This window comes from Myotis daubentonii, chromosome 7, assembly GCF_963259705.1.
Source record: "Myotis daubentonii chromosome 7, mMyoDau2.1, whole genome shotgun sequence".
NCBI classification, from domain to species: domain Eukaryota; kingdom Metazoa; phylum Chordata; class Mammalia; order Chiroptera; family Vespertilionidae; genus Myotis; species Myotis daubentonii.
The window spans coordinates 88804551-88829689 of NC_081846.1; positions in this window are offsets into that span (position 1 = coordinate 88804551).

Genomic DNA, 25139 nt, shown 5'->3' on the forward strand with positions numbered 1-25139 from the left:
TGAGACTCAGTGGTTCCAGGAGACCCTCAAACACCAGCCACACGGGGAGCCATGAGGGCTGACGCTTTCCACACAGGGAGCTCACGTGGGCTGACGCTTTCTGTCAGGGAATAAAGGACAAGCAAGTTCTGACATTTTCCTACAGAAAAGCAGACAATGAGTCTTACTATCTTTTTCTTCCCAGGCCTTGGATATTCCAAGACCAAGAGAACAATTAAGGTATATTATTGGTTAAACTCTATCCTCCTAAAATCCATATGTTGAAGTCCTAACCCCCCGGTAACTCAGACTGTGATCTTAGTTAGAGAGAGGATCTTTACAGAGGTACTCAAGTTAAAATGAAACAATTGGAGTGGGGGGCGATTATCCTATGTGAATGGTGTCCATATAAAAAGGGAAATTTGAACACATACATGTACAGGGAGAATGCCACGTGAATATGATGATGGCCAGTTACAAGCCAACGAGAGAGACCTGACACGGGTCCTTCCCTCAGAAGAAACCAACCCTCACAACACCTGAATGTCAACTTCCAAAATTGAGAGACAATACATTTCTGCTGTTTAAGTGACAATTCTGTGGTATTTTGTTTCAATAGCCCCAGAAAACTCATGGAGGGAATATTATAAACAGTTATCAACAGACTTACTGTGTCTTTTCATATGTTTGAAGGAGAATGTGTCTCCATCATTATGAGTATTTCTTATAGATCATTTCTTTTTTGGGGGAAAGCATATTTCAAAAGTATGTATTGGCATCTTCTTATATTTTCTAGGAAGTAATTTTAAAAGTATACTTCTCTTTCTGCCTTTTCACATTCGTATACATCAGCGATGGTGAACCTTTTGAGCTCGGCATGTCAGCATTTTGAAAAACCCTAACTTAACTCTGGTGCCGTGTCACATATAGAAGTTTTTTGATATTTGCAACCAGGTAAAGCAAAGATTTATATTTTTGATATTTATTTTATATATTTAAATGCCATTTAACAAAGAAAAATCAACCAAAAAAATGAGTTCGCGTGTCACCTCTGACACGCATGTCATAGGTTCGCCATCACTGGTATACATCCTTCTGGCACAAATAAAACTAGGGCTATGACTGTGGACATGCATATTGACAAAGGAACATAGTGCAGACTCATTCATCATCCATTCATTCAGCAAACACACATGCCCATGGTGCTCTGTAAACTGTACTAGTGTTGAAATTACAAAGATTAACAGAGTGGTCCAGATAGCCAAAACATGTACATGAGCAGTCAATATACTTTGGTTAAGGTAGTAAAACAATTAGATAACAAGTGGAAATGGTGGTACCAGAAAGGTACAACTAACCTACTAGTAGGCTGGCATGGGCAGGGGAGTTAGAGAGAGCTTCCCAGAGAGCTGGTCCCTGAGAGAAGCACTAAGGTCTGCGCCTCAAGATGTAATCTGGCAGACATTCACCCAGCCCCTTTCTCCTTGCTGCCTTTCCTTATAGTGTTCTATAAGGAAAGTTCTGACACCGAAGCATGGATCGCCTGCAAAACTTGTTAAAACACGGGTTTCTGGGCTGTGCTCGCATTTCTGACCCATCACACTGGGAGGGGCTCAGGAATCTGCATGTGTAACCAGTTCCCAAGTGGTGCTGACACTGTGGGTCCAGAACCCACACTCTGAGATCCACTTAGTAGACATTTCTGAGCATCAGCTGGAAACAGGTATTGATCCTTTCTAGATCTCAGGGACGTAGCCCTGAATAAAACATGGTCCTGCTTTCATGAAAACACTGGCAACAAATCAATCAACACATTTATAATGCAATCGCATTCGTGAATCTCCATTTGTTCATAGAAAGAATAAAATATGAGTTGCATAGTGAGAGCTGTTTCTTTAGCAGCATGGTCCATGCGAATAGAGGAAAGGTTTTCAAAATGATGAGTGCCCGGGTCTATTCTCTTTTTATCCATTTACCACTGGAACAGTGGGGCCTGGTGAAATGGGGTCTGGTCTGCCAAGGTAAGACTGCAGCTGTGGACGTCTGAAGTGACAGGGCTTGCTAACACACACACACGCAGGGGCTGCTTTCTCTGCACTGCCTTTTCTTGGCCGTGGCTTTCGAGCCAGCAGCACTGGGCTGCCTCTCTCATGCCCATGAAGGGCGGAAGCATGCTCTGTCGTGCTCTGTTGAAGGCTGTCAGGACTGGTGGCTCATGTGTTTATTCTCTATAATGCATGCTGAAAGGACAGAAGAGCCAGCTGAGCACAGCGGTGAACTCTGTCTATCAGGCAGAAACCCAGCCAATGGAGGAACGAAAGGACGGTCTGACAGGCAGGTGTCCTTTGATTTTCTCGGGCTTGTGAGCTCAGCTGGCAGAGATTTGTATTTGTGCTGATTGTATCTTGAAATGGTCTTGGGGCCAGCTGTGCAAGAATGCATACACTTGGCCAAAAGGAAACTCAATCACAATTGAACAAAAGTTTCTTTTCTCATTTTTTTTTCAAAAGTCACACACTTGCCTTTAGAAGCAAAAGGGATTCCATGAAATCTCCCCTTGGAGCCAATTCTCTGTAACACACACTGTTCACTTAAAGTGCATCTGCCTACTGTGTCCTCAGCAAATGAGCCTGGGTTTTAGGAGAAAGGCAAGGAGGACGCGAGCAGGAGCTCAGCTCTAGGTGACTGCTCACATCTCTAGGGATCAGATGGTGGTTTAATGATCCACCGGTTTAGTATGTACTCACAGTCTCTTGAAGGCATCTAAAATGGTCGGTACAGTGGCAATAAAGAAAAACAACATCTTTCTTCAAGGCCCTGCCCTGATACATGTGAGGGACATTCTATTGTTAAAAGAACATAACCTTGTTATCTGCATGTCCAGTTTAATCAATGTGGTGATTGATATTTTTTAAAGTAAAATTTGTATTGAACTTCCAAGAAAACAGACTTACTTAAAAGTTAACGTATATGGATGTATCTATATTAGTACAGTTAACATTTTTGCTTCACTGATATGATTGCTCCTTATTGTTGCATTTTAGATTAAATTAACTCACTGCTGAAGGTATTTGCTGAGCATTTTGCAAGTGTTGGATATGAAGGCACTGCAAAGATCAATGACTGGGTCCTTAATTTTAAGGTGTGCACAGATCTGTTTTCCATCTTAATGATCTAATTCTCATTACGATCATTCACAAATGGTTTCCATGTGCCGAGTTCTACCTTTGGTCCAAACTTCTCTAACATACTAAACACCTTATTTACATAAGCCTGTTTATCCTTCCCATCTTTCTAAGTTTAGCTGAATGTCTGCTTCTGCTGTTCAAAGCTGAGTCCCTTGGATTTAGAGATCCACTTTAGATACTTGCTTACTATTAATCATCTGGAATTCCTGTGAAATAGTTTTAAAACATTTGATAATTTTAAGCACAAGAAAAGTTTCTGTATGTATCTGTGTGTATGTGTGTGAGTGTGTATAAACATAAGCATTGTCAAGAAGATAAATGACATTCTAAGAGAAAATATTTTCAATTTGTGTCTAATATAAAAAGCTAGCTCTTGAATACATAAGAAACTGTCAAAATAACAATAACCCTTTAGAAAAAAAGAAATATTAATAATCTTATGAATGTATTAGGAAAAATCAAAAGATTAATAACTATAGAAAAAAGGGAGAGAAAGCATGAACAAAAAATGTACAGGAAAATATACCCAGATGCTTTAACTATAAAAAAGTATTCAGCTTCAATGATCTGTGGACATGTAAACTGTGGGTACATGAGACACCACCTCTTATCAGATGGCACATATTCCAAGGCTGACAATGCACTCAGGGATTAGAGTGGAAATCATCATTATCCTGCTTTGTTGATGAGGATGAGAGGTGAAACCACCTCATGAGGAGGATGCGGAAGTGTCTGTAAAAACTATAAAGGCATCGACCATTTGGCCAAGAGCTGCTGTTTCTGGTACTTTACCTTGGAAATACTCCTCCAGAAATATGAAACATCATATGCCCAAAGTTATTCATTGTGGCATCTATCAAACAGCAAAATTTCATTAAAAAAATAACAGAAAGAGAACTATAAAACATATTCACTCTTAAAAGAGCAAAGAAAGAATAATATCTGTATCAACTTACATGTAGTGATTTAAAAGATAACATTAAATTTTAAAAACAAGATACACACATACATGCATACATATATACATGTAGATTTTGTGTAAAAAAGGAGAGACATTTTATTTAAAAAAAAACAAAAAACACACACACACAAAAAGAAAAAACAGAAAATATTGAAATGGATCCATGAACTAGATGGGAGTGGGGAGGTGGGGGTGGAAAAGAGAAAGTAGGGATAAACTCTCATTGTACACTATAGTTTTGACTTTTGAATTCTATTAAAAGAAAATGACACTAATGAATTATTAAAAAATCTACACTAATAAAAGAGAAACATGCAAATTGGTGTCACTCCGCTATGCCCACCAGCCAATCAGAGTAACTATGCAAATTAACTCAACAAAGATGATGGTTAATTTGCATATGCAGGCATGGAGTGAAGACTGAAGGCCCTGGCTGGAGTGAAGACTGAAGACTAAAGACTGAAGACTGAAGAGGCTTGGCTTCTCCGCTGCACCCGCATTGGAGAAGCCAAGCCTTGCTGCGGCCAGACCAAAGGCCTGGGTCCCTGGTGCCAGAGGAAAACTAGTGCCAGCAGCCAGGGGAAGGAAGGCTTATTGCTTGAATCTTCGTGCAACAGGCTTCTAGTCCTATATAATAAAAGGCTAATATACAAATCAACCGAACAGCAGAATGACTGGTTGCTATGATGCGCACTGACCAGCAGGGGGCAGACACTCAATGCAGGAGCTGCCCCCTGGTGGTTAGTGTGCTGCCACAGGGGGAGTGCTGCTCAGCCAGAAGCCGGGTTCATGGCTGGCAAGTGCAGAGGGCTCCCGAACTGTGAGAGGGCACAGGCTGGGCTGAGGGACACCCCCCTGCCCCAGTGCATAGATTTCATGCACCAGGCCTCTAGTATTAAATAAAAATATGAGTCTATAAAGATAGTGAAGAAAAAAAAAAGGAGAGATTTGCTCTTTATAAAAGAATGCTACTTAATATAGAAGGAAGGATAGAAGAATTATATAATCACTATGATAATTGATTTAAACAAGCATTATCAACTGCTTCTAAATGATTGGGTGAAAGATTGTGGATCAACTCCTTTTAACAGAGACTCAATAATTATCACCATAAATTCTGTTTATTAATTATAAAGGAAGAAGATACCTTTCAATGGAGGTAGCTAGTGGATACTATTTTATCCACATGCACAGAGTTAATATTACCAATAATGGGTTAAACTGAAATTGTGTGCCTCCTGTACCAGAACCACTCAACATGGCAAAAACCAAACAAACAATTTAAGTGGAATCTAATTATAAGACAAATCCAAGTATACGAAAGAAACACTTCAAATGAAAACTGGACTATTTGCAAATGTCGGTGTCATGAAAGTCACACATTAGATGAAGCTAAAGCAATGTGGTAGGCAAAGCAAAGTGAGATCCCTGATTGGATTTTGACACACACACACACACACACACACACACACACACCACTCAATACTGTGATAGTGCACATTGTGACAACTGGTGAAATGGTAATACATATAAACATGTTTGTCTTTTGCATTTACATGTTGAAATATTTAATATGTAGATATTTACAATTTAATCTTGAAAGAAGCAATAACAAAATAAATGAAGAGTAGGAGAGAGGAGGAGGGAGAGAGAGAGAGGACAAATACAAAATGAAAGGGAGAAAGATTTCAGAAAGAAAAGGAGATATCGATTCTGAAGTACATTTAATCTAAGAATATTGTTTTAAGATGACTTGACAGAATATGATACAAAGATGGTAAAGTTATAGACTTCTCACTTCCCTGTCCCTCTAAATTTGACCTCCACTCCATCCTCTCAAGGTTAGCACACGGGGCGTTATGTAGTGGTGCCTCCATGAAATCAGTGGCAATTTCGGGGTAGAGCACCTGGGAAGCCCCTCGGGGATGTGGAGGGACAGGAACAGGGGCCAGGTCCTTCATGGGCAGGGCAGGCCTGTGCATTAATGTGATCTTACTTCACCACGAAACTAGACTCAATGCAAAATTTAGGCTGTGGTTTGTGAGGGGTCTTACCTTACATTTTAGGTAAAGTTCTAAATCCACACCTTCCAATATGGTAACCATAGTCACATGTGCTACTGAACGCTTGAAATGTACCCATTGTAATGAAAAATTGGTTTTTAATTTCACTTTAATTAATTTAATTAAAATTTAATAGTCGCCTGTGACCAGTGTCTGGCACAGTGAACTGACGTATTGAGAGCTAGTGGGTTAGGAACATAGCCTCTAGGGTTAGATGCCAAGTCACAACTCCGGGTCACACCTCTCATTAGCTGTGTATCTTTGGGATATTTATCCTTTCACCACTTAATTAACTTCATTCTATTATTTTTAATGTGGGGAAATGTTCCTAACTACCTCACAGGACTGCTGTAAGGATTCAGTGGTGGTATTTATGCAGAGTGCTTAGAAAATACTTGTCACATACTAAGTTCAAGAAAATTTAGCTATCATTAATGTTACCATTCCTATTATTTTTCCTTCTTTCTATTGGCTGGTGTACAGGTGTATAGACTCATAGTCAAGACATATTCTTAGATGCTATGCAGTACTTTTTCTACTTTTTTCACCTCACTCTTGAATAAAGATACATTTCTGGAGCAGATGTGTCTGAACCTAGGTGTCCTTGTTGGTTGTGATGCTGAGACGGGATGGGAAGTATACGTGGAACAAACAGAAAAAGACAGAAGGGAGCCCTAACTCAATGGACTATGCAAAAAAGGATGTACAAGCTCTGAGTTATGGGAAGTCAGTAAATCTGCACCAAGTAGAATTTTGTTTTCTTGAAACTGGTAGCAGCACTCTGATTAAGACAGAGTATTTCCACTAACATACACAGTTATCTCAGGCTGATTTTCAGCAAATCTCTATCTCCCACGGGTGGCTATTCCCTGGTTTTTATCACCATAGTCTCTTGTGTCTATTTCACTTCTTTATTGGCATTACAATGCAATGTTTCTGAAATTCATCCATGTTGTGTTTTGTCAGTTGTTGAGAACTATTCCATTGTATACAATTTATTTATCCATTTTGCTATTGAAAAATACTTGGTTTGTTCTCACTTTGGATATTATAATAAATGTAATTGCTATTACATTCTTGCACATATCCTTTTTTAGACATGCATTGTTATTTCTCTTTGGTAAATAGCTAACAGTGGAATTATAAGTTCATTGGGTGGGTCAGTATTTATCTTTAAAAATTTGCCATACAGATTTCAAAAGCAATGTATAGAGGCTCTGGTTCCTTCCTATACTTACCTATATTTGATATTGTCAGTTGTCAAAACAAAATTAATCAATGTGTTTAATGTTATTAAATTAAATCAAACTAGTGGTTTTAAATAGTATCTGCTTGTGGTTTTATATTGCATTTTGTGTTTCTCTGAATAGTGATGATGTTGACATGCAAACTTAGTAAATTGGTTTAAAAGTTTTCTATTTATAAGCATTTCAAGCTATAATTTCCTTTGTAGGCTATGCTTTGGTTATGCTTTCATTAATATTCACATTAGAATAGTTTTTAATTTCCCTTGTGATTCTTTTATTTAAAGCAGAGCTATTTAGTGATGTGTTATTTGATTTTCCATATTTCTAGAAATCTTATAATGTTCTGTTTAATTTAATTGTATTCAAATAACATGGTCTGTAAGTTTATAAAAAATTTAATTCATTGAGATTTGTTTTATGGCTCAGCATTTGGTCTATCTTGGTGAACATTTAACGTGCACTTGAAAAAGAAAAGTGTTTTCTGAAGCTATTAAATATAGTGCTCTGTAATTGTCAGGTATAATTGAGTTATAGTGTGGTTCAAGTCTTTTGTATATTTACTGATTTTTTTTTACAGTTGCTAAGGATTTGCTGAGACAGGAGTGCTGAAATCTTCAGCTGTAGTAGAGAATTTGTCTATCCCGCCGTTAGCTGTCTCTGCTTCATGTGTTTTGAAGCTTTTAAATTAAGTGCATGTGCATTTCTGGTTGTTATACATGCTGAAGAATCAATCATTGGTCTGCTGGTGACAGCGTCTCTCATTTTTGCTTATGTAAAAATTTTCCCCTGATTTTTTTAAGGATATTTTCACTGGGTATAGAATTCTGTGATATTTTCATTCTTTCAGAACTTTGAAGATGCCATTTTATCACTGTTTGGACACTTCAAATGCGGGTGGACACTTGGGTTTTTATAGCTAGGGTCAGTAGGAAGCTTACAATTTGGCCAACACACTCTAAGTTGGCAGAATTCGGACTCACAGTTTGCTTTCTCTTGTGTGGGAAATCGTGCTTTCCTCAGGCTCCCAGGGTTTTGCCTCCTGTGCACAGTGCAGATGTCCTGTGGGATTTGAGGAGAGTTTATGGTGTAGGATGGAGACTTCCCCTTCTGTGGCTTCTTCATTTCCAGAATTCCCCCCAGTTCCCACTGTTCTCGTGGGCTAGAACTCTGTCTCTGACGCTTCAAGGCATCAAGACTGTGGTATTCTTCATGAGCTCCAGGTGTGCCGTGCAGGGGGCTGGGCATGCCTGGGGTAAGGGACCCTTAAATATGAGTGAGCAACATTCCCTACTTTCCAGGGCTGACTACCCTAGAGCAGCGGTTCTCATCCTGTGGGTCGCGACCCCTTTGCAGTCAAATGACCCTTTCACAGGGGTTGCCTAAGACCATCCTGCATATCAGATATTTACATTACTATTCATAACAGTAGCAACATTACAGTTATGAAGTAGCAACGAAAATAATTTTATGGTTGGGTCACAACATGAGGAACTGTATTTAAAGGGCCAGATGGTTGAGAACCACTGCTCTAATGTCTTCCTGCTTTTGATTGCTCCTCAGTGCCTTTGTTCTCCTGACCTTTGGTCCTATGTAGGCTACTTCCCCATTACAATGGTACAACTCCCACTGTGAATACTTCTTAACTAGAGACCCAGTGCACAAAATTAATGCCTGGTGGGGGGGGGGGGCAGAGGGGAGGGTCCCTCAGGCTGGCCTGTGTGCTCTCACAATCTGGGACCCCTCGGGGGATGTCCGCCTGTCAGCTTAGGCCCCATGGATGAGGCTCAGAAATCAGGATTTTAAAAAGATTCCCAGGTGATTCTAATGTGCAGCCAAGGTGGAGAACCACTGGGCTAGAAGCAGAGCAGCCTCCTATGGGATTGGTTAGGGAAGTGGCTAATTGGCCTTCTCTGGTTTGGCCTAAACTGGAAACTGGGACAAAATTTAGGGAAGTTGTTGGTTACCAATCAAGTCATGACAGTTTTGGAGCTGATTCAGATTAAAGAAATGTTTCATATGGTCATCACTAAATTAGTGGCTCATTAGTAAGGTTGTTATTGGGCTTCCTGTGCTGGTTGCTAGAGCTAGTGGTCTGACTTCCTGCCACTCTGGGTCAGAGTTCTATTTTCTACACATTCTGGCCAGTATCCATTTGTATATTCAATTTCTCAATGATTAGAAATGATGCTGACTTATCATCCCTGTGCAGGTTTCCTTGCTCTTAATAAAAAATGGGTTGCCCATTCGCGGCCCTATACTTCTATTTAAATTTTAGAGTATATGTCAAGTTCCAGTGCTGGGCCCTCCAGACTTGGGGAACTACAAACAGTGGCAAAACCTATCCCACTATCAGATTTTCTATGGTTCATAAGGTTGTTACATATTTAAGTGAGAAGAAGAAGGAGGAGGAAGAAGAGCAAGAGGAAATGCAAGAGGGTTTCAAAAAGTAACAGAAAATGTTATAAGGGAAAATAGTATGAAATTCAAATTTCAATGTCCATTAGTAAAATTTTATGGAAATATAGACAGGCTGGTTTGTTTATACCGTAGATTGTCTTCAGCTAATAAAGCTGAGTTGAGTCATTGCAAGAGAGGTCCACTGCGGCCTATAATACTTGAGATCTAGTCATTTATGGAAAGTTTCCTGAATGCTGGGCAAAGATTTGCATATTCTCCATGATTAATATTGTTGGAATTTTGTCTATGATAATTTTCTTCCTTTCATATTCTTTATTTTTTTTCTACAATTTACTTCTGGGCTGATTGCTTTACTCTTCTAATTTTTTCCTCCAAGCTTCCCTGTCTCTCATTCAGAAGTTTAAATGGCTTTGCAAACTCTGTGACAAGTTTTCTTATAATTAGAATTTTAAGCATTTCGGCAACCATTGGAGCCCATATTTTTGGATGTCATTATGGAAAAGGATGCATATAACATATCTTTGTGGTCCAGGAAAGATGTTGAAATTATTTTTAAATTAGATGTAGATTGATGGTAGGGAAATGACACTAAAAGCACATAATAAAGCAAGTAGATTTTTCAAATACCTTACTTAAGTAATAATTATGAGTAGATGTACAAAATAGCAAAATGAAATATTTAAAAATATTGGCAAAGTTCATTTTTATATGACTGTCTCACTGTGTAATTTCCTAAATTAATATTCAGAAACTACAAAAATATGATAATTGTATGTTTATATTAACTTTCAAATTGTTCTCATAAAATAGAAAAATTCTGTCAAAATAATATTCCATCATTTTGATGCCCTCCTTTTTGTTAATTAAGGGAATAAAAGGTTTTAAAAATGCACTGTTGCACAAAGAAAGAGTAAAATCTTCTGTGTATCATGACTGAAGAGCTACATGCTTCAAAAAATTGATATAAAAATCAAATGTAATTTCCTTTTTAACAGCTCAACAGGGTTCAGTTATATACACATGAGATTGACCTATGCATCTTTAATGCCCCTAATTTAGTGTGGTTTATTTTAAACATTTCTGGTTAAACATTTTCCCACTCTGAAAGGAATATTATGTTGCGTCCCTGTAATACTTTCACTCCCCGAAAGTATTGACAGAGTGTGGACTCAGACTGCCTTCCATCCACAACCAGACAGCAGTCCTCGATGCCCTTCGTGAAGACCTACAGCCATCCCCCATCATTGTGTCAGCCAGTTCTTTATAAGACAGATCATATATATGTCCTATGAATTCTGGTTTTGTTTTTTGTTTTGGTTAAACCCTTACTGACGCTGACAGGAGGAGACTTTAGTGATCATAAGTAAAGTGAACTATATAAACATCCAATAGCTTCAGAGCTTTGGAGTCAATTTAAAATTATATCTGGAAGCCCATTTTGAAATTCAGAGGCCTAAAAGTAAAATTTTAAGTTTTTTGCTGTCTGGCATGGGCACAGCTATTTGCACAGGAGGCAGTTCTTCTTTCTCTAGAGGGAATCCTCAACTCCACTTTAGGCCTTCCAGCTGATTAAATCTGGCCCAGCCTGATTATTTTGGATGATCTCCCTTACTCAAAGTCAACTGATTTTAGACGTCAATCACATCTCTAAAACACCTTCATGGCAACACCTAGATTAGGGTTTGATTGAGCACCTAGGGACTATAGTCTAGTCAAGTTGACACATAGAAGTAACCATCACTCCATCACATTCCAATTTATCCCTATTTAGTATGAAGAGAAAACAGGCCTTGACAATTTTAACATTTGTAATTATTATATCTATAGCTGTACTCCGTCATTCTTAGGGACAAGTAGTCTCTAATTATTTAATTTATCATGCTTATAACTACTTTATTTGTCACTGCCTAAACTTGAAAACAACCAAGATATGTGAACCACTAAATAAGTAGTGGTACATTCATTCATACTGTGGAATACTACTCAGCAGTGAAAAGGGGGGAGCAATTGTTATACTCAGCATCTTGGGTGGATTTCAAGGGCATATGCTTAGTGATAAAAGACAATCTGAAAATGTCACACAGTATGTGATTCCCCTATACATCATTCTGGAAATGACACAATTTTAGAAGTGGAGAATGGGCTAATGGTTACTAGGTTTTAGGGATGGTAGAAGGAAGCCAAGTGGGTGTGTTTATAAAGAGGCAGAATAAGGAAGATCTTCGTGGAGATGGAATACTTCTGTTTCCTGGTCTGGGTAGTAGTTAACCTACACATGTATTAAAATAATATGTAACTACTCAGGGGACCACTCTCTGCCATATTTGCAAGTTCTTGCGCATCTATAATTATCTCAAAATAATAACTTTAAAAAAGAAAGAAATGCACAGAATATGCACCTAATACAGCGGGGCCTTGACTTACGAGTGTCCAGACTAATGAGTTTTTCGAGATACGAGCCATCTCTCGGCCGTTGTGAGCTAAAATTCGGGTTAGGAGCCAGCTTCAGATACCCCACCGCTAGTTGGCGCAGCGAACGTCACAGTGAACACCACAACATCAGCCCAGCATCACGTGTCTCACTCGTTCACTTTTTGATTTGACATACGAGTAATTTGAGTTACGAGCTCCATCATGGAACGAATTAAACTCATAAGTCAAGGCCCCACTGTATTGAGACTGAGATCTTGCTAAGGAAGACAGAAAATGGAATAACTATAAATGAAAATAAAGACACAATTGAAAGTGTAACACTTCACATTTTTTTGTATGTCAAAAGCTTTTATAAACAGAATCAAATTAAATGGCAGAATTGAAAAGTTATTTGCAATCCTGAAATCTTAGCTTTTTTGTGGAGCCTTTATAGTCCCCAGGAATAGTTCACTTCTCTAGCTACATAATATGTTTATCATTCATTTTGATTTACTGTCTCATATTATTAGCCATTGTTTTTCTGTCTATAAGTTTTATCTTTCCATGTGTGTGCAATTCCTTTAATTTAGGGGTCTCATGAGAGGCAGGAGCGAAAAGTGAAAGGTTCATGGTCTTTGTGCCTGGAAGGAGGGAACTTGAATAGCAAGTTGACTGTTTCATGATTCTATGTAAATTATTGAACTTCAGAGTCTTAGCATAACCTTATTTGATTCTAAAGAAGATTAATAAACTTGATGCTAAATGAAGAATAATTGCACATAATTATACTGGCAGAAAGTAGGGGCAAAACAGATGAAGCTGTTTATGTTATTACATTTCTTTGCATCTTTATCAACTCATAGTTTCCTACAAATATTAGGTATTAGATACTATTGTTGATCAATTAAGTCTGTAATTCTTTTAAAAATTATCCTCTAGGAATCTTTCATGACATATTTTTATAAATTGTTTGCTGGTGTGTTCAGCCAAAGGTCTCCCACCGCTGCCATCTTCTAAGATCACTTTGTCTCATTGCTTTAGACTCGCAGTGGTTCTCAACCTGTGGGTCGTGACCCCTTTGGCGGTCGAACAACCCTTTCACAGGGATCGCCTAAGATCATCCTGCATATCAGATATTTACATTACGATTTATAACAGTAGCAACATTACAGTTATGAAGTAGCAACGAAAATAACTTTATGGTTGGGTCACAACATGAGGAACTGTATTTAAAGGGCCAGAAGGTTGAGAGCCATTGATTTAGAGCTATTCTAACAAATTCTGCCTCTGATGAGACAAGGACTTTCTCGGGAGCAAGACGTTTTACTTTATCTCTATGTCAGGTACAATGCTATGTGCTTGATAAATGAATAAATCAATAGGTAAATCACTCAGTCAATCAGAAGTGATAGCAAAATTGTTGAAGCAAAGGGTATTTCAGTTTTAATAGACTTGCGAGGAGAATAGATGGTGATTATTTCAGCCTGAAAGAGGAAAGAACTTGAGTTTGTGATGGAGGGATTACTGTGTGATATGGGATAGGTTCTGGTTCTCATGCACTCACCCACATTTCCCAGCATCTCCTTTTGGTGGAAGAAAAACCTCCAGTCAAGTCGCAGTCCGCCCTCAGATTTGCGATGCTTATGTAAAAGTGGACAAGTCACTTATGCTAGAGGCTCAGTTTCCTCATTTTCATAAATGACCATGATTCTACTTCCTCCCAAGGACTTGGTTTCCTTAAGCTAGCACATATGCAAAGGCTTAGCACACAGTAGGTCTTCCCCACATACTTCATCCCCCCTCCACACACTCCTTTGCCCTTTCTACACAGGCGCTCTAAGGCCACCTGCTGTATCTCTCTCATTTTTATCATTAACGAGGCAGGGAGTGATCACCTGAGTGCTGGCTGCCTCCTGGTTCACAAGACTAATCTTCACACTTTTTCTGAATCTATTTTACTGTTTTCTGGCATTATGTTACCTCAGGCAATGACTTTGTAAGTTTCTAACCTACAAAATAGTGCTAATTGTACCTCTGTCATAGGTTGTTGTGATGTTTAGGGTTGTCATGCATGAATTGGGGTTAATATTTTGATATAAGACACTTGAGGGAGAACTGTTAGTTCCTCCAGAGTCTTCATAAAATATCACTGGATCAGCTTAGCTATTTTCTGAAAGGTGGGTTTGGGGGAAGGACTCCTTCACACCCATGACCAATGCCTAAAGGACCTGCAGGGTGCCATGCTGATATGAATGGGCAGGGTGCCTTGTTGCTATGAATGGGACAGGGTGCCATGCTGATATGAATGGGATAGGGTGCCCTCTTGCTATGAATGGGATAGGGTGCCATGTTGCTATGAATGGGACAGGGTGCCATGATGATATGAATGGGATAGGGTGCCCTGTTGATATGAATGGGAGAGGGTGCCTTGTTGCTATGAATGGGACAGGGTGCCATGTTGTTATGAATGGGATAGGGTGCCATGTTGATATGAATGGGAGAGGGTGCCTTGTTGCTATGAATGGGACAGGGTGCCATGCTGATATGAATGGGATAGGTGATTTGTTGATATGAATAGGACAGGGTGCCATGCTGATATGAATTGGGATAGGGTGCCTTGTTGCTATGAATGGGGCAGGTTGCCTTGTTGCTATAAATGGGACAGGGTGCCATGCTGATATGAATGGGATAGGGTGCCTTGTTGATATGAATAGGACAGGGTGCCATGCTGATATGAATTGGGCAGGGTGCTATGCTGATGAACAGAGTGCCATGCTGATGAATGGGGTCTTATCCTGGGGCCTCAGAATACAGAGCAACAGTTTTGCTTTTCTAGTACAAAAGCAACAGGCATCACTGGCTGCTTAAATAAAGTATCATATAAGCATTTACAAACTACCTAAAAATAAATGAGTGGCCTTTGCCCATTATGGGAAGAATAAATGCATTCTATTTAGATGAGATAAAAGTAGAAAATTGGCTATTTTCTCTTCAATTGAAGTAGTGGGGAAAAGAGAATTGAAACATTTGCATTTTAACAAACCATCTGTAGAAAATCTAACTGGAAAAAGAAGAGACCAAGGCTGATTAATCAAACAAAGGCATTCTGAGAAGCAGGAGTGCTTCCATTGCACATTCTCTGAATTCCAAGAGTGCTTCTCTCCCTCCCTCAGCAGAAAACAGATGTCTCCATTTCCTGGTGATCCCACAGCAGTCTTTGCTGACTTTCCTCCATGCCTGCTGAGGGGGCTCCACATGATCTCAATCACCCTGTGGCTGTGAAAGGAGCCTTGGGCTCCTGAGCCCTGCCTGGGTTATTCACTCCCCTGCGATGGCTCTTGGGAGCACAGGCACCACAAAGAAGCGGACAGGGGCTAACACAGCCCCGTTTCCAAGTGGCCCTGTGGGCACTGTTTTCAGGTATCTGAAGGGCCATGGGGGGAGAGGGCTACATTTTGATGCACAGGCTTTTAATCATTATATCATGTAACTTTTATAATATGAGCTGCTTAGAAAGGGAACAGGCAGCTTTGCAAAGTAGTAATCTCCCTGTCGTGCAACATGTTTTAGCAGAAGCTAAATGAGACTGTGTTATGCAGTAGTTGAGGAGTTAGATTAGATTCAGCACCAATGGTGCTATGGACTGAATACCTGTGTGTGTGTGTGTGTGTGTGTGTGTGTGTGTGTGTGTGTAGAAAAAGGAAATACATAGGAAACATTAATTGCTGTCACCAAGGAGACAGGATGGAGGAGGAAACAGATATTATTAAAATAGCTCTCTTTTCCCTCAGAAACTTTACCCACAGGGGGAGGTTATCTTTTCATCCTGTGTCTACATATTTTTTTCATGTCAGTTTGGTGGGTTTTATTCCCATAAATGCAATGGCCTACCTGATTTTCCCTTTCAAGAGTTCAGAACATAGAAATATGTCCTTTGAAATAAAATTCTGCTATGGCTTTAAACTAAAATATCTGTTTTAGCATCTCCAGCATTTGCTTCCCTTTTCTGTTGTGGAAGGATTTATCCATGATGCATGGTTCAAGGGCGGGCATGTATCCGAAGATGTCCCCCCTTGAGGGGAACTCCTTGGACTTCTACAGACTCATGAGAAGAAGCCTTCTCTCTTATTACCTGCCTAGCTCAATAGGAGGCTGCAAGGAAAGGTGTGAACTTGCAGTTGTCCAAGGCAAGACATAGAGCCCAAGAATGAGGGCAAGGTTGCTAAAGTCAGAGCCAAAAAGTGCAGAAATGTACACAATGTTATCCACCGATTATCCTATATAATAAAAGCCCAGTGACCAAAATGGCAGAATGAACAGAACGACCACAGACCAGAATGACCACCGTCCCTCACACTGGCCAGCCCTGCCCCCCAGAAGGGACCGCCACCCTGATCAGGGGTGGGGCCAGCCAGCAAACCACCCCTGGCCCCTCGCCCTGAATCCCCACCCTGATTGGGGGCATGGCCGGCCTGCAAACTGCCAAGGGGCCCTTCACCCCGGCCAGCCCCACCCCACAGTGGGGACCCCCACCCTGATCCGGGGCCCCCATCAGGGTAGGCTGGCCAGCCCCCACCTGTGCACCAGGCGTCTATCCTATATAATAAAAGGGTAATATGAAAATTGACCCTAACAGCAGAACAACCAGAATGACTACTTGACCAGTCACTATGAGGTTCACTGACCACCTCTCGCTTCATTTCCCTGGCTGGCAGGCTCTGATCACCCAATGGTGAACAGGGAACTGGGGGTGGGTGGTGGGGGGGGGGGGCGGGTGGCAGGGGTGGGCCGGCTGTGGGAAGCTGGGGAAGATAGTCCTGATCACAGGCCAGGCCTAGGGACTGTACCTGCTCATGAATTTCATGCGCCTGGCCTCTAGTCCTATATAATAAAAGGCTAATATGCAAATTGACCGAATGGTGGAATGACTGGTTGCTATGACATGCACTGATCACCAGGGGGCAGATGCTCAACGCAGGAGCTGCCCCCTGGTGGTCAGTGCACTACCACAGGGGGAGTGCTGCTCAGCCAGAAGCTGGGCTCACAGCTGGCACAGAGGCCGTGTGGGCCTAAGCTGGCAGTCAGACATCCTCTGAGTGCTCCCAGACTGTGAGAGGGCACAGGCCCGGCTGAGGGACCCCGTCCCTCCAGTGCACAAATTTTGTGCACTGGGCTTCTAGTCTATAATAATAAAAGCGTAATATGCTAATTAGACCGGACAGCTGATCGACCTTCCAGACAACATTCCGGACATCCTTCTGGATGAAGTCGCAGTGGTGGGGGCCGAGGCAGAGGTGGTTAGGGACAATCAGGCAGGCAGGCGAGCAGTTAGGGGTGATCAGGCAGGCGGGCAGTGTGGTTAGGGGAAATCAGGCAGGCAGGCGAGCAGTTAGGGTAAATCAGGCAGGCAGCCAGAGAGGTTAGGGGTGATCAGGCAGGCAGGCAAGCAGTTAGGGGCAATCAGGCAGGCAGGCGAGTGGTTAGGTGCGATCAGGCAGGCAGGTGAGTGGTTAGGGGTGATCAAGCAGGCAGGCCAGTGATTAGGAGCCAGAGGTCCCGGATTGGGAGAGGGATGTCCGACTGCAATTTAGGCCCAATCCAGCAGTTGGACATCCCCTGAGGGTTTCTGGATTGCGAGAGGGTATAGGTTAGGCTGAGGGACACCCTCCCCCCGCCCCCTGTACATGAATTTCATGCACCGGGCCTCTAGTTCATAATAAAGCTGGAGACATTTTTAAAAGAATAAATATAAAAAAAAAATTGCAGAGAGTTGAAACCTTAGTTGAATTTTTGAGCCCCTAGGCCAGCAGTTCTCAACCTGTGGGTCGCGACCCCTACGACCCTTTCACAGGGGTTGCCTAAGACCATCCTGCATATCAGATATTTACATTATGATTCGTAACAGTAGCAACATTACAGTTATGAAGTAGCAACGAAAATAATTTTATGGTTGGGTCACAACATGAGGAACTGTATTTAAAGGGCCAGAAGGTTGAGGACCACTGCCCTAGACCAACTTCTCGACCCAAACTGTGTCACGTGAATAGGACTGGATCCTTTCACCTTGACCCCACAATGATCCCACAATCTTCCTACTCCAATAAATTCTAGGGCTTCCCGAACAGAGCTTTGGAGCATGGCCATCGGCAACGCTGTTTCCTGAGCTTTCTGGGCCTGAGTCCTGAAGCTTCCTCCTGGAAACCTAACGGAACCCTGCAGCAGCCCAGGCCTGGAGAGGTAGGGAGATGCCCCTGGAGAAGCCAGGTGGAGGTGGAGCTCTTTCAGATGGAGAAATGGTGCTGAGGGGAAGGAGAATGGATGTACCCAGGATATTCTAGAGGAAGGGGAAGCAAGTAGCAGGGACTTCAAAGCCAGTGAGGAATGAGAGGAGGGGTCTAGTAGAGTGGGAAGCAGCTTAGTTAAGTGCGAAGAGGACTTGACTAATTGATGAAATATTAGGTCACCATTGATTGCCAATTAACTACTTAACTTCATAGTAACAGGAACTTCTGATTAACTTAAATTAAATGAACAACAGTTGAATTTGTGCTTTGATTATAACTATGTAAAAAAAAAAGTAGTTCTGCATACAGACAAACTAAACTGAGGAAAAAATACTGAAACTTAGATAATTTTTATTATATGAATCAAGGATATTTTGTTTTCTTAAAGTGAATTAAGTTTTCTATTTTGGTTATACAAAATGTCTAACCAATGTACACCCAAAGCACACATTGGTCTTGAATTGGCTTTCTCCCTTCCTTAAGTCTCATGAATTTTCAGGGGTGTTTCTATTCTAGGATAGTAAAAAGCTAGAAAAATTCCGGGACAAGAGGAATAGGGAAACTGAGGCAGGAAAATTAAACAAAGCCCAAAAGTTTGCAGGCCGCTTGTAACAGGGTCTTATCTTGAGAACAAAACCTTAAAACCTCTTCTCACAAAAGCAGGAGAAGAGGCGGAAAGGAAGGGGAGAGGAGGAGAAAGAGTCCTAACTCACCTTCACTGACCAGAGACTCCTTCGTATCAATGATCCTGGAGCTGTTAGCACTGCGGGAGGAGGGGGAGGAAGAGACCCTCTCTCTCCTCCTCTGTTTAAACAGGAAGCCAGCAGTCTTGGATTTGTCAAGAAAAAATTGCCAGGTGGTTCTCATAAATTGTGGAAAAACATAACAAAGAGTTAATCTATACCAGGGTATCTATCAGAGGAGTTAAAACACACACACACACACACACACACACACACACACACACACACACACAACTATAGACAGGAGGGGATATAAGACAGAAACCCCTCCCCCCTCACTCTTCAGATCAGCTGAGAGCCCATCTGTGCTTCCTGAGCCAGTTTTGCTTGCCTTGCTTCTTCAGTTTGTTTGATAACTTCACTTTTTAAATTTTTAAATAAATTTACTGTAAAAAAATTACAATACAAATATTATCAGAAGTCTCTCATTTCGATTCATTTATATGAGAAGACGAGGATCGAGTGTGGGAATAGCTCATGCCCTCTGACTCAGGGGCTGTCATTACACCTCTCTGGTATCTGTGAGTGGTGCCTGTCATATTTCTAGAAAAATTAAAGGAAAAAGTTGAAGCCAAAACAATTTAGAAAGTATGCAATCTGCATCTAACCTTCACCACTTCAGAAAAATTGTGCAAGCTAGCTCCTCCTGGTGGGCGGGGGAAAGCCACATGTGATTCTGCTTTTTTATCCATTTCTCCACCATTACCTGTGGGGTTGGAGGAGTTTTACCCCTCCTTCCCACATAAAAGAATATTGGGAGGACCTTGCGTTTCTTCCTTCGCCCCTTTACTATCTTTCCCGTCCACAGAAAAGTGCCCTACTGATACAAACACGCACTGGCCCCTCGGGCCATGCTGGCGTTGTGAGAAGGTCATCAACTTTTGAACAGGGGCCCTGGCTGCAGTTTCCACGTCTTGTCTTTTTTTAAAATTTTTTTTATTGATTAAGTTATTACATATGTGGCCGTATCCCCATGTTACCCCCCCCCCCCCCACACACACACTCATGCCCTCACCCCCCTGTTGTTCCTGCAACTCCTGCTTGCAGGGAGTAATCAGTACAGGCCGGCTACTCTGAGCAGCTAGCCTTCCGTCTCTTTTGTACTTCACACAGGGACCAGCTCAGGGTTCCTCTTAGCACCTTCTCTTTCTCTCTCTCTCTCTCTCTCTCTCTCTCTCTCTCTCTCTCTCTCTCTCTCTCTCTCTTCATTTTCTGTTTGTATTCAGCTTCTCTTAGTTCTCCTGACGTGTCTTGGTCTTCCAAAAATCCTTGATCAGCAATGTCCAAGAGCTCACTTCTCAGCCAGCAGGAAAGCTGCCTCTTAGTTGCTTTGTTTTCCCATTTTGTTACCGTCTATATGTTTTTTGATGGAAAACCTCAAAGAGGAGGAGAGTTGAGTGATACAATTCAGTTAAAAAAGGTGACCTTAAAACCCAATCAGGTATATTTATAAAATGATATGAGGTATTATTTAGTTCAACCCCATGACTCCCCACAAAGTTGTTAAAGTAAAAGCAGGCACCCTGTTTTAAAGATGATGACACTGATATATGTAGAGGCTCAGAGAGTTAGAGTAAGTTTCAAAGTCAAAATTTAAATGTGTATCTTCTGAATCCAGGTCTGGCGAGTTTCCTATGACACAGCAAGTCAGTTGAAGTTGCTCCTACTAGCATCACTCCATGTTATCCCTCAAAATCAGCCCAGAGCACATGCACAGGACACTGTGGGATCAAGGTTCCCAGATGTTTAGAGGAAGTGAACTCATGAGATGAGATATGGACAGATGACCTGGGGACTTTGTAGAAATCTACACAAAAACGCTAAGGAATTCGCTTCAGTCTGAGCCAATCACACTCAGAAATCCAGGGGCACAGAGCCTTGGAAGCCATTTGGGTCACATTTCAAAATCATTTTACATCAAACCCGAGAACTCAGTAATGCTCCGTAAATGTGATTACTTTTGCCTCTCAATCCAACCTTATGTCAACAATATTTTCAAATTCAGCATTTATCTTAGCTCCTTCTCAGGCATCAGCAGTTTTTGTGTCATCTCTTTATCCAATCCTCTTTTAAAGAAGGATGTAAAAGACGGATCACACCATCAAATATTATGTCTCCCAAGGGGATGCACCTGTAACAGCATAATCACCTCAAAGGAAAGAAGTTCAACTATAAAGGCGCAATTTGAACCAGCAGGATTATACATACACAGCTGTAAGGGACAAAAGGACTTATTGGTGGGGATATATCTATGGAAATAGAGAGTATTTTAGATGAGCTATTACCTAACAACTGGGTGCCTTCAATATGACACCCCATGTTAGTCACTGCTAAGATATTAAAAAACAAACCAAAAACAACAACAAGGGTAAATGGGTAAATGGTGTCTTGTGTTGAAATTGGGGATGGATGCAAACATTCCATGTACTTCAATTCTACAAATATTTTTAAAGCTCAATTATGCATCAAGTCCTATATTAGGAAAAAAAAAAGATACAGAAGTAAATCTGTGACTCTTCCTCTCCCTCTATCAGGCATATCAGGAGGTAGGGGAGCTTTCTCTGATGTACTCCTTTCAAAATATTGGTGAAATTCCTGGAGGAAAAACTCATAAAATTAGAACTCCTTCTATGACTGTGGAGCTCAGCAGCTTCTCTCTCTCCACCTAGCCCACATTTGCCTTCTAGCAAGTCACCAAAATTCCTAGTTAATATTCCTGAGATTTGTGATATCCCACAATTTATGCTCCAGAAAACAGAGGAGGAGGAGGGGCTAGGAAAAGTCCTGCCTGCCCTGGACTGCTCCCCACCACACATGAAACCCAGGCACCGTCCAAAGCCCTTACTCAGCAGCCACCTCTGGCCCTGGTCTCCCCCGGAGCTGTTAGACCAGCTCCTCATCAGCATCTCGGTGCCAGTGACAGCAGGACTCCGAGGCATCCCAGACAGTAGCTTAACTCAGAGCTCCAAACTGGTCACCATTCATGTCAAAAAACAGCAGATCATGTTTAAAATTGGTTTGGATACAAATTTCCCATTATTTAAAAAATCAGTATTTGTGGCCACTGTCATCATCATTATCATTATCACCATGATCATTCTCTTTATTGCAGAGTGATCCAACATGGTGTTTAAAAATATGTGTGTTGAGGAAAACGATCTATTGATTAGTGGTTGCCATACTTCTTCTTTGCATCTCAAATTAAAATCTCATCTACTCAGGTTCCCAGGTTTCTCACTTCATATTTTTTCAATATAGTATAAGAATTTGCCAATGGATTAAAAATATTAATTTGTAATTCTAGCATTTAATTTGATTTTTTTATACAGGCTTTGCTGGACAAAAAATATGAAGTATTACATTTCCAATTGTGTCTCTGTTTCCATTTTCAGTTACTCTATTTGCTGTCTTCCTTAGCAGGTTCTCACAGCCCCAGTGTTAGGTACATATTCAGTATGTTTCTTTCTTTTTTATTTTGATGTATTTATTGATGCACAAGAAGTTGCAAATATAGTAGAGTGTGGTCCCCTGATAGTTCCATGCTATTTTCACTCATGTGTAAGTACATGACTACTACCCAGATCAGGAAACAGAAGTATTCCATCTCCACAAAAATCTTCCTTATTCTGCCTCTTTATAAACACACCCACTTGGCTTCCCTCCACTATCCCTAAAACCTGGTAACCATAATTGGATTAGCCCATTCTCCACTTCTAAAATTGTGTCATTTCCAGAATGATGTATAGGGGGCATCACATAATGTGTGACATTTTCAGATTGTCTTTTATCACTAAGCATATGCCCTTGAAATCCACCCAAGATGCTGAGTGTAACAATTGCTCCCCCCTTTTCACTGCTGAGTAGTATTCCACAGTATGAATGAATGTACCACTACTTATTTAGTGGTTCACACATTTTGGTTGTTTGTAAGTTTGGGCTGTTACAAATACAGTGGGGCCTTGACTTACGAGTTTAATTCATTCCGAGACCGAGCTCATTAACTCAAATTACTCTATCAATTCAATGCAGAAAATTGGCCCAGAGACAGCTGGTATCTCAAAAAACTCATTATTTGGGACACTCGTAAGTCAAGGCTCCACTGTAAAGCAGTTATAGAAATGAAAAATTAAATAATTAGAGAATACTTGTCCCTAAGACACAGTGTAGCTAGAGATATAGTAATTACAAATGTTAAAATTGTTAAGGCCTATTTTCTCTTGGTACTAGATAGGGATGCATTGAAATATGGGGGAGTGATGGTTATTTTTATGTGTCATCTTGACTAGACTATAGTCCAGGGGTCCTCAAACTTTTTAAACAGGGGGCCAGTTCACTGTCCCTCAGACCGTTGGAGGGCCAGACTATAGTTTAAAAAAAAAACTATGAACAAATTCCTATGCACACTGCACATATCTTATTTTGAAGTGAAAAAACAAAACGGGAACAAATACAATATTTGTATTTGCTTGTGGCCCGCGGGCTATAGTTTGAGGACCCCTGCTATAGTCCCTAGGTGCTCAATCAAACCCTAATCTAGGTGTTGCTGTGAAGGTGTTTTGTAGATGTTACTGACGTCTAAAATCAGTTGAGTTTGAGTAAGGGAGATCATCCAAAATAATCAGGTTGGGCCAGATTTAATCAGCTGTAAGGCCTAAAGGGCGGAGTTGAGGATTCCCTGAAGAGAAAGGAGAAAGTCCCCTGTGGACAGCACCTTCGCTGGTGCCAGGCTGCTTAGCTGCTTTTCCTAAAGCCCTGCCATGTGGCTCTTCTTCTGGGGTAGCCACCCCGCAACGTGTAAGCCAGTTCCTTGCAATAAATATCTTGATCTCTATCTCCTTCTCATTCTGCTCTTTTAGGTTGAACTCTGACCAGTATAGGCAAGTAGGGAATTTAGCAATCATTAAGTACCATGAATCGAATAAACATTCAGTAACCTCAGAGCTTGGGTTAATTCAAAGTCACATGGAAGCCCATTCTGTAATCCAGACACATGTAACCAGTAGGTCTTTTCAGACTTTATGTTTCCCCTCACTTTTCCACTTCCAGGCCAAGTATCGGCTTCAAGCCGACTCCACGTGCTACCCTCAGTGAAACTATGAGTCAAAGATTTATGAGAATTCCTCCTTTATCTATCAAAATGGGAAAAAGTTCCAAGGATTTTTTTTAAAATCCCAGTATTGATATTGACATAGAAAGTAAACATTCCATACACTCTAATTTACACTTAATTGGTGATTTTATTACCATTTTTTTTAAAATCCAAAATTTCAACTTTTTTTCACAAATATACTGAGGCATGAATATAAGGATATGCAGGTAAAGATATTCAATATGAAACTTCTTACAATAACAAAATATTGGAAATGAACCAAAAAAAAACAGGAGGAGGACTGTGCATACATTGCCTCAAGCCCTACGTGTCTGCTCAGTGGCGTGAGGTAGAGGGGCAGACGCTGGTTGTAGGAGCATGGATTCGTCCCCCCCCCCCTCCCCCCCGCCTGCCTCCCCGGCATTTCAGTGGGGTCTTGCGGTAAGACTGGCTCCTTTGCACAGCTTCCTCCCGAGATAAAAGCGAAAAAGGGAATACTGGGTGATGTTTGCAGGATACCAGAAAGTTTCCTCATCCCCGACACATCGTCTCTCTTTTGTGGCTGGTAAGACCTCGAAGATGGAGTTCGAGTCTGGGAGGCAGGGACAAAGGAGTGCTCTTCCCATGGTGCTCGGAGCCCGGAGCATCTGTTTCTCCGTTGCCGCTGCTGTGCTTGCTGTTTGTGTATATTCTGTGCACAGAGATTTTGTTGTTCTGTTGTAATTTCTATTTAAGGGGAAACTTTTGATAGTGCC